Source organism: Cygnus olor, chromosome 1, assembly GCF_009769625.2.
Source record: "Cygnus olor isolate bCygOlo1 chromosome 1, bCygOlo1.pri.v2, whole genome shotgun sequence".
Classification (NCBI taxonomy): Eukaryota; Metazoa; Chordata; class Aves; order Anseriformes; family Anatidae; genus Cygnus; species Cygnus olor.
The window spans coordinates 66720992-66730101 of NC_049169.1; positions in this window are offsets into that span (position 1 = coordinate 66720992).

Here is a 9110-nt window from a genome sequence, read left to right on the forward strand (position 1 = left end):
AATCATTGTGGTGATCACCTCGGCAGGATGTGCTACAGCACGCTCTGCAGACCTTTCCTCCCAGTACAGTTCCTTATCAAAAGATGAGGGCTGAGGGCAGCTGTGCCCTCCTCGGGTTTGTGTTTGTGCAGGGCTTGCCCCTGCCGCACTTTGTCCCCATGCCACTGTTGCCCGTGTGTACCTCGCTCTTGATACACGCGGGGCTCTTGCAACACCCTTTTGAAGTTCACACTGTTGGTTACCTCACCGAGAGTGTGTTTGAGTCAGTGGCACTTCACCCCGTGACTTGGCATTATAGTAAAGCCGGGGGTGCCCTCAAATGAGTCAGCAAACAGGAGTCCTGAGGCAGGGCACGAGGCCACCTCAGCTGGGTACCAAAGGCCGAGGCAGGGCCGGGCCCACCATCCAGAGCCCGCAGCGGTGGCGGTGCCTGGCACTGGGCCCCCCGGCAGAGCCCGGAGACCCCATGTGCTGGGGCAGCTGGGCGGCGAGAGAAACCTCGGCATGGTTTTACAGGGGAAGAAGATGTTCCTTTCCACCCAGACATCCGGAGGTGGTGTTATCTACGCTTTACAGACTGGGACGTGAGGCATGGGGGAAATGTGACGTGCTGAAGGGCACGCGTGGCGAAGTTGGGAAGGAAAAGTAGGTCCTCTGTTTTTTTAGGATCTTAACAGGCCCATCCTTCTTCTGGTAAATTCCAGAGTGGCCTATCTTTTCTTTTCAGTTTTAATTTTTGCCATTTTATTTGTACAGGCTACAGGCACATCACTATGGGTTGTTTTTAATGACCAGTGCATTCATAGAGGAGAGTTTCACAATGCAGAGAGAGATGAGTGTAGAAGAGAAAAGGTGATCTATAGCTACAGGATCGTTGTAGAAGTCACATAGAATTAGCGTCACAGACTAATGCATCCTTCTGCACAAAAATAACACAGGAGCCAGATAATGGATGGGAGAGTGTATTTTAATGTTTGCACACATGGGGGCAGAGTTAAACTTGTGTGTGACAATCGCTGCTTTTGAATTTCTTCAGTAATATCTTAGCAGATGGAATTGCATATTGTGTTCTGAAGATTTTGTAATAATGAGAAGGTGGAAATCTCTCTTCCTAGGTCCTTTTGCTAAAGAGAATAAAAAGAAAAAAGAATTGAAGGTGGCTTACATTTGTAAGGAATATAAGGCACCAAAATTTTCTGGTAGGGTCTCAAGAGACACAATCTGAGTTCTGAAGAGGAAAGTAGCAATTATCACTAACATACCGACTTTCTGAATTGTTTGATCCTTAAATTGGAAAAAAAAATTCTTTTCTTTGCTGTGTTTTCCACTGAAATGAGTGAGACTGCTTCTCCTGCTTGAACTCATTGCTCTGTCGGAAAAATATTCCCAAACAGTGCTTCTAGGAATTGTTATGCGTGGGGAGGAAATCCAGTCTGTTTTCCACCTCCTCTTAACCAGGCACTTAACTTACAATATCCCAGGGGAATGTCGTGTATCCCAGGGGAAGCAGAAAGACTGTCCAACATCTGGAATAGTTAGATTTTTTTATAACTGATAGCACTCGAATGTGTTCAGCACCTCCAGCTTGTTTTGACTGCAGCGATCAATGGGGATTGTAGATTGTCTACAGCTGTTAGAAAGGAACACACATGTTACAGACTTGGGGTGTCAAGTACACATTTGTGTCCAGAGCCTACTTCTGCTGGGAGATCTGCTATTGATTCAATGGGACTGGAGCAGTACGTTTGATAAAAGGTACACCAAGAGCATCAGCTGTGCCTTTCTTCAGCCAGTCAAATGCCAAACTCCGTATCACCTACTTTATATATTGGCGCTGATGTCCTCAGAGTGGATGGATGTCAGGATTTCAGTACTGTGTCTGTTCTCCAGCGCTTTGGCACCAGACATCCCTGTTCCCTCTGCAGCGCACAATGCAGTCGTGGTGATGGCTCCAGCAGTGAGAAAGACAAAATTGCACAGGATTTCCATCACAGTGCTGGCCTGTGCATGCTGGCATCTGGGGGAAAGAACCAAGGACAGCAAGAAAAGTAAGAACTGACCTTTTCCCAAGCACTTTTCCCACTCTGTAGTGTAAATGGGAAGGCTCAATTGAAGAGCTGATTGATCAGGGGCTGGGATATTGTGCCAGGCTGAGAAAGCAGAGCTGCTTACAGTGGTTTATGGCCTTTTTTGTATTTTTCCTTGGTGCCGTTGTGTGACCCTGTGGAGAGATGAACTTCCAAGAAGCAGCAGACACATTCTGACACTACCACAGCACACAGAGCTTCAAGTGATATGTTTCGGCTTCCAAGGAAGCTCCAACAAGTCTGGCTCTGAGGCTGTACTAGAGAATACTGCTTTAAACAGAGGAAGCAGGGGAACTCTGGAACATGAGCTTGTAACTATCCTGAAGAGAAGCCTTTTAACTTAGCAGAACTGGAGGAAGCTAAAATTTTAGCTCGGTGTTAAAAACGAGGTGTAACTTGCCAACAAGTGGGTACCTGAGGGCACATGAGGCAGGAAGAGAGAGTTAATAAAACTGTCAGGCAGCAGGGAGCAGACCCCTGGAGGCACGGAGGAGGTGTTGACAGCAGAGAAAGGCAAAACAAGGCATGTTCACAGTATTCCCAAAGTATAATATGGTTACATTTTCTTCTGAGTCTTGTTTACATGAAAATCTTGTGCTGTTTCATTATGCTGATGCAAATGCCTTTTTTGGACACATATCAGTTGAAGTACGTTGTATATTGCCTTAACTTAAATCTATTCCTACCACTTCAGTTGAAACAGTAGAAAGCACTCTTCAGTAAAATAACATCTATCCTCCCACAGAGTTAGCGTTAATTTAGTAGCATCAGTTTTTGAGCTGGTTTAATTAAACTGCAACTTCCTTGCACAGGCCAGGACTGGTTGCCGCGGAAGGCAAGCATGCCAGTGTCTTGCGTGTCTTTTCTCAAACTCATAAAAATAAAGCTCCTGATAATAGACTGGAGAGGTGGCTTAATGTGAGACCGGCAGATTCTTTCCTGATCTTCTCCAAGTCAATCCCTGTGAAAAGAGCAGGTGCCAAAGCATCAGCAAAGGCCAAACCTCCTCAGTTCATTCCGTGGAAGAGTGGGCTTTGCAGTGAGGGTATAAGCAACTGAAGGACAATAAGGAGGACACCATGGCCAGACTCCAAACCCAGTTCATCTACAAATTGAAAATTTGCTTGTCCCACACCTACATTCCTGTCCAGTAAATGTCTGTCGGTAGGCATGGTTATCAAAGGAATGAGATTTTCCTCTCTCATGTACACAGACTGTAAGTTTTCCAAAACTCGTCACTTTTGAGAACAGTCTGCTATTTTTCTTGCCAAGTGGAGGCTATTGTCCTCGTGGAAAAATATTTTCATGCTCCATTTCAAGTTTTAGCAATCAGCTGCATCTAGTTTTGACAAGAAAAGGGATGCTTAGAATGCTTTAACAGCGGAGGAAGGTATGTTTTCCATTTGTGAAACACAAATGTGTTGAAAATATTTTCCTCATGTTTGAAAACCAAAACAAAACGAAGCCCACAGTAAAAACAATGAGTTCATCTTGATTAGGAACAACACGAAAAATACCACTGTGTAATTGTTCAGTTAGAGCTGTATGGAAGTTGCTTTATAACCTGAACTGATACACAACGGTGGAACCCGGCTGTTTTAGGTAAGTCACTCATGTTTTGTGAATGTGTGGGCAGAGCCTCATGTGGTCTTTCTCCTGTCACACGGCAGGACCCATGGACAACGTGAACATCTAGTGGGCATGTGGAAGGTCCAGTGATTCCCAGAAAATTTTGACTCATTGTCCTTCACTAATTTCACTCTGTGTTCCAGGCTTGCTGCAGGGTTGGTCAGATGGGCTTCTGCTCTTTCAGCATTGGTCTTTTCCAGGGTGTGCAGGGAGGAGGCCACGCACTGCAAATTGTTCTGGCAGGATGCTTCCAGCTGTTGTTTTGCCTGGGGACACTCACTCGTAACCAGAACATGTGAGGAACCTGAGGGGCTGAGAAGAGGTGATGGCCACACGTGGTGTGGGTTGCTGCAGAAGCTGGGAACGTAAATTTGGCCTGCGTGTGCCCTCAGCAGCCCTGGTGAACTAGATGAAACTGAGCAGACCAGAGGAAGTGGCTTCTCTGTGTCTAAAGTTTCTAAATACCTGTGAAAGGACATGAGACCTTGGTCAGATGGCATAGGCCTCATTTTGTGGTATCCTTCTAGAGGTACTATAACAAACAAAAGATAATAGTTCCTTATCAGATACATGCTACTTCTGCAAATGCCTTCTTAAGAAGGGCAGGACCATACTGCCTGGGATTTATTTTCACAGATCCACTGAGTTGAGCTCAGTAACCTATTTGGTATGTTTTGCACAGAAAGAATAATGGCAGCATTACTTAATATTTAAGTAAGTACTAGACCCATTCATATCGTCAAATGTTGGCTTGTGCCTAGTGTCTCTGGGAAGCAGAAAAGTTTGGCATTTTTTCTAATGTAAAAAAAGGAGATGCTGAAATATAGGCAAACTATTTTTTCCAGGTTCTGTGGACGGCTGGATCTGATGGCAATAGAGAGGAAAAGAGTGATCCCGTATTAAAAAACAACAAAAGTCAGACACAAAATGATTTAAATTAATAGATCTCCATGTGAGCAAAGCAGGTGTGAGACGAAAATTAGACTTGAAAAATTCTGGGAAGTTGGAAATCTTGGCTCCCCATCCAAGCATGATATTTTTGCATGAAAGGGAAGTCCCAGCTACCTTTCCACTCATGCGGCTTTTTCATTAAAGAAATGGAAGGGGCGGGAGGGAGCATGAATTAACTTGTGATATACAGCTGTTGATTTAGGGACTTAACTCCTAAAGTTGCCTGGGAAACAGTCCTGCAAAAGAAAGGCCTGATTTTTTGGCTTTTGTAAGTCAGGGGCAACACCACAGCATTCTGAGAAGTTACAGTAAGGTAGAACGCAGTGACTCAGTCCTGCTCTTTTTCCAACCAGGACACACAGGGCAGATTTTTTATATTGAAAACTCTTTTTTTTTTTTTTGCTCAATTCAAAACCAAACTAAACATCAGTCAGGCTTTTTTTTTTTTTTTTTTTTTTTTTCTTTTTTTTTTTTTCTTGTAAACTGGTATCTGCAAGAGAGCCACATACCATGGAAAGAAACTTAGAGCAGCACGGGACAAATCTTTGTGATTTTTAGAGTGTTTGTGAGAAAACAGACATTATAATTAGAGATGGAGACAGCTCGGCACAAGCACACCCACAAGTTCCTGGTTAACCTACTGGTCACTGTAACATGGAAGTAAAATCTGCTAAGCAGCTCTTTAAAGATGAACCGCTAATTTCTAACAAAAGGACATTAGCACAAGCAAACTCGAATATGTCTCTACATTCTCTACATTCTCTGTTCCCTACGACACTGGAGATCCTTTTTTTTTTTTTTTCTTTTGGTTATATTTGCCCAGATTCCTACGTGCTGTTACCATGCTCTAGTATCAGCAGTATCCAGTTTGTTTTTTAACTAACTTATCATGCCTTCACTAGACACCACCCTGCTGCTTTCTTTTTTTAGAGGAGCCCCTTTTGAGTTATCTCTTCATAGACAGTTTTTTACTGACGTCTGATGTCTGCAGCACTTTGTTTATCATGGCGGGGAAAAAAAGCAGATTCATCATGGGATTTCCCTCTCTTTTGATATTGATACAGTAAGTTAATTTGTACAGTCTTGTGACTAGAAAACAGTGAAATGCCCCAAACCAAAAGCTGCAATGTAAAACTCTCCAAAAACAGAAAAATTCAATGAGCTTTGTAGATCTTCAGAATGCATTTCTTGGTTTAAAAATGGGAAAACTTTTGGTTGTGAGAAAGAATTTTGTTCTCCCAGCTGTTGGCATCCTGTACAACTTATTTTAGAGCTGTTCTGGGGCTAGAACTGTACCTGTTAATGTGGGCTGGATACCTGCATATCTTTGCCTTGAAGGAGTACAAAAGCAATTGCCAGGCCAGTGTCTGAGACAAGGGGGAGTTGCTGTAATCTCCTTAGCTCTCTAAATCGGTGTTTTAATCATCTTACATTTACTTTAGAAAATACATCAAGTGTATCTAGGCATATAGGATGTGTTTTGGAAAAGAAATTAGACAAGGTAGAAAAGTGCTGGAACGTATGCCATTAAACTTGAATGTTTTCCTTCAGAGCCTTGGGATGCACACACCTTACTGTAGCATCTAGGCACCTGGTGTTTGTGGTAAGGTGGTTGTCTGAAGATGTCTCAGGGCTGTTCTCATTTACTGTTGCAATGGTTTTGAGGGCAGTGAGAATGTAAGGTTTTCCCCATGTGTATGATTTCAACTTGGGATATGCAGAAATAAAATAATTTTTTAAGTTAAGATTTCAGATGAACAGACAGAAGGCATGTTTTATTTCAGAAAAGTGTTCCAGAACATCTCCAGGGACTCCCTTCATTCCTCAAAGCACAACCAATTAATACTTCAGACTCACATTACCAAAGCCTTGCAATAGGGGTTACATAAATTCAATTCCCTGTCTTGGATTTGGAGTACGATGCAGCACATAGCAGCTTCCTTCCATCTGTTTTGCATATAATGAAATGAAGGCTTTGATGTATTTTTTTCCTTTTTATCAGTCTATCACTTATTCCGTACTTCATGATACAGAAAAACATATACATTCACTTAAAGACTAAAGCTACAATGCTGGTAACAAATGTGAGATTACTTTGAGTGCTTACCCACTCAATCCTTTTATTTGAACAGATTTTTCTCCCAGGCAATGGAGTTAAAGTAAAAAACTCCAACCAACTAGAATACTTTACTTGTCTTCCACATGGATTTACGCTTTTGGTTTTGACACAAGGAGAAACCACTCAGATGCGTGAAGCTATATATTGCCTCCATACCCAAACAGGATGAAAGCCCCACTGTATTTACAACTGAAAGCACCATTGTATAAGGCACTAGCAAAACAGAAGGTGAAAGAGGCCATTTGCTGAGGAGCTTAAATTCTAATTCAGTGACTAATTGGTGTGTGGGGGAAGCCTCACTGCTCTGTCAGGTATACCCCCAAGTTTTAGTTAATAACAGGCTTGGGTTAAGATGTGGTTGTGTGATATATTGGCAAATAGGGGTAGGTGTGTGATGAAAAATTACTGACGCATAGGCATGCATGCATGAGCCAAAAAAATGTTGAGAACCACTTGTCTGATGAAGTCAAGATGCGGTGAGTGGCTGTAACAAAAAGACAGGTGTAGGACTGGTGTGTCCTTACTCAGTATGTGCTCTCTGAGCTCTGATGGAGAAGACTTTGTTGTCCTTGTACTATAGACCAGAACCTGGTGTGTTAGAGATGTATGAAAAAGTTCAGGCCAACGGGAATGTGCTGTGGTCTCAGGGACAAGGGAAAGCTTCAAGTATGTGAATGCACACAGGTTTTCATGGGACTCAGCTAAATAAGAGGGTTTAGAGAACAGGCTTGGGTGAAAATGTGATGCTTGTGGACTTCCTGCAAGATAGGAAAAGAAAATGAAGGTGATTGAGAAAGCAGTGAATAAAGTGGTCATTTAAACCAGAATAACTGAGTAAGCGGAGATGTGAAGAAGAGGCAAGGAGGCTGAAGGCAAGTATGGATATGATGGCTGTGGTATATTGTAAGGAAGGGTATCCCTCCTGGGTAGCACTGTCCTGCCAACAGGGAGGTTATCACACAGACCTCTCCCAGACCTCTCTCAATACAAATTTGGCCTTGTATGGAAGTGGACCATCAGATAAGTGGCAGAGAAATGATTCAGTCCTAGAAATGTGAGACAACAATAGCATGGATAAAAGACAAAAAAAGACAGGATCTGGAACTTGCGTAGAGGAAAACCTGTCAAAGTGTTGAAACTGGCCTGAATGTACGCACACATGCAGAAATAAAGGGTTAGGATTTCCTGGGCACACATCTGGGTGGCAAGGAGAAAGGTCATGTTGCTGGCAGCAACCAGAGGAGGAAGGGAGTGGGGACAACCTAGGAGGGAAGACACGATTTCACATAGTAGAAAAACACCCAGGAGGAAGCTTTGGAGAGAAGGTTTAGAGTTATTAAAGAATACGAGGATTTGATTACAGAAACTTCTTTTGAAGATGAAATTATTAAGGAAGTCAGCTCATATATCAAATAGCACTAAACAATGAGCTCAGGGTGTTCTGGAAATTCCTATGGGGATGTCTGCAGTGCTTTATGGCAAATAGACGATCTAGCTTTGAACAAAAGAACTGTTCTCTGAAAACGTATCAAGGGCATTGAGCATAATCAGTACAGAATCCTCCTGTTTGCCACAGTTTTTGCCAGTCATTTAGCTGCCTTTCTTCCTTCCAACCCTGTTTTCTTCTGTGTCTGCCTCGCTCAGATCCTGGCCGTTCTTCAGTGCGATGCAGTTGTTCTGGTGCCCAAGCAGAAGCTTGTGTGTTGAGGAAAGGAGTTCCCTAAGCTGCTGCTTCTGCAATAAACATTCCAGTGAAAAGCATCTGCTACGGCCTGGAAGGGTTCCAGAGCAGAGACCCTGAAAAACACAGCCCAGCTGGTCCACGAGATAATTGCTGCCAAAGGAGCGTAGCTGTCTGCAAGAAGTCGGGAACAGGATATGGCTTGGACTGTCGGTCCTTGTGTAGTTTGAAATGCGAATCAAAATCACTTGGCTGCTTTTGCCATGCTAATGAAACGATCTTGTTCAAAGAGTAGCGGTAATAAGATTATGCATTTAATGGCCGTGGAGGTCCTGGCTTGTGTCCTGTGGCTGTGACTGCATATTGGCCTGTAATGCATCTTTCTGTTAATTGCATTCTTACCCACTGAAGTACAGCCCATAGATACTGAGGTCCTCAGGCTCAGGAATACCTATTTTTCTCTAGTATCTCTGCCTCTTTACCTCATGGGCTCCATCGGTTGGTTTGCCCGTGCTGGACCCACGGACCCACCTCCAGAACTGTGCACGTTGGTGCACGAGGCGTCGGGTGTGATCCAGGGCAGGCAGGGTGATGGCAGGTGTGCGATCACACAACGTGGAGCACCAGCCTTCCTCTTCACCAG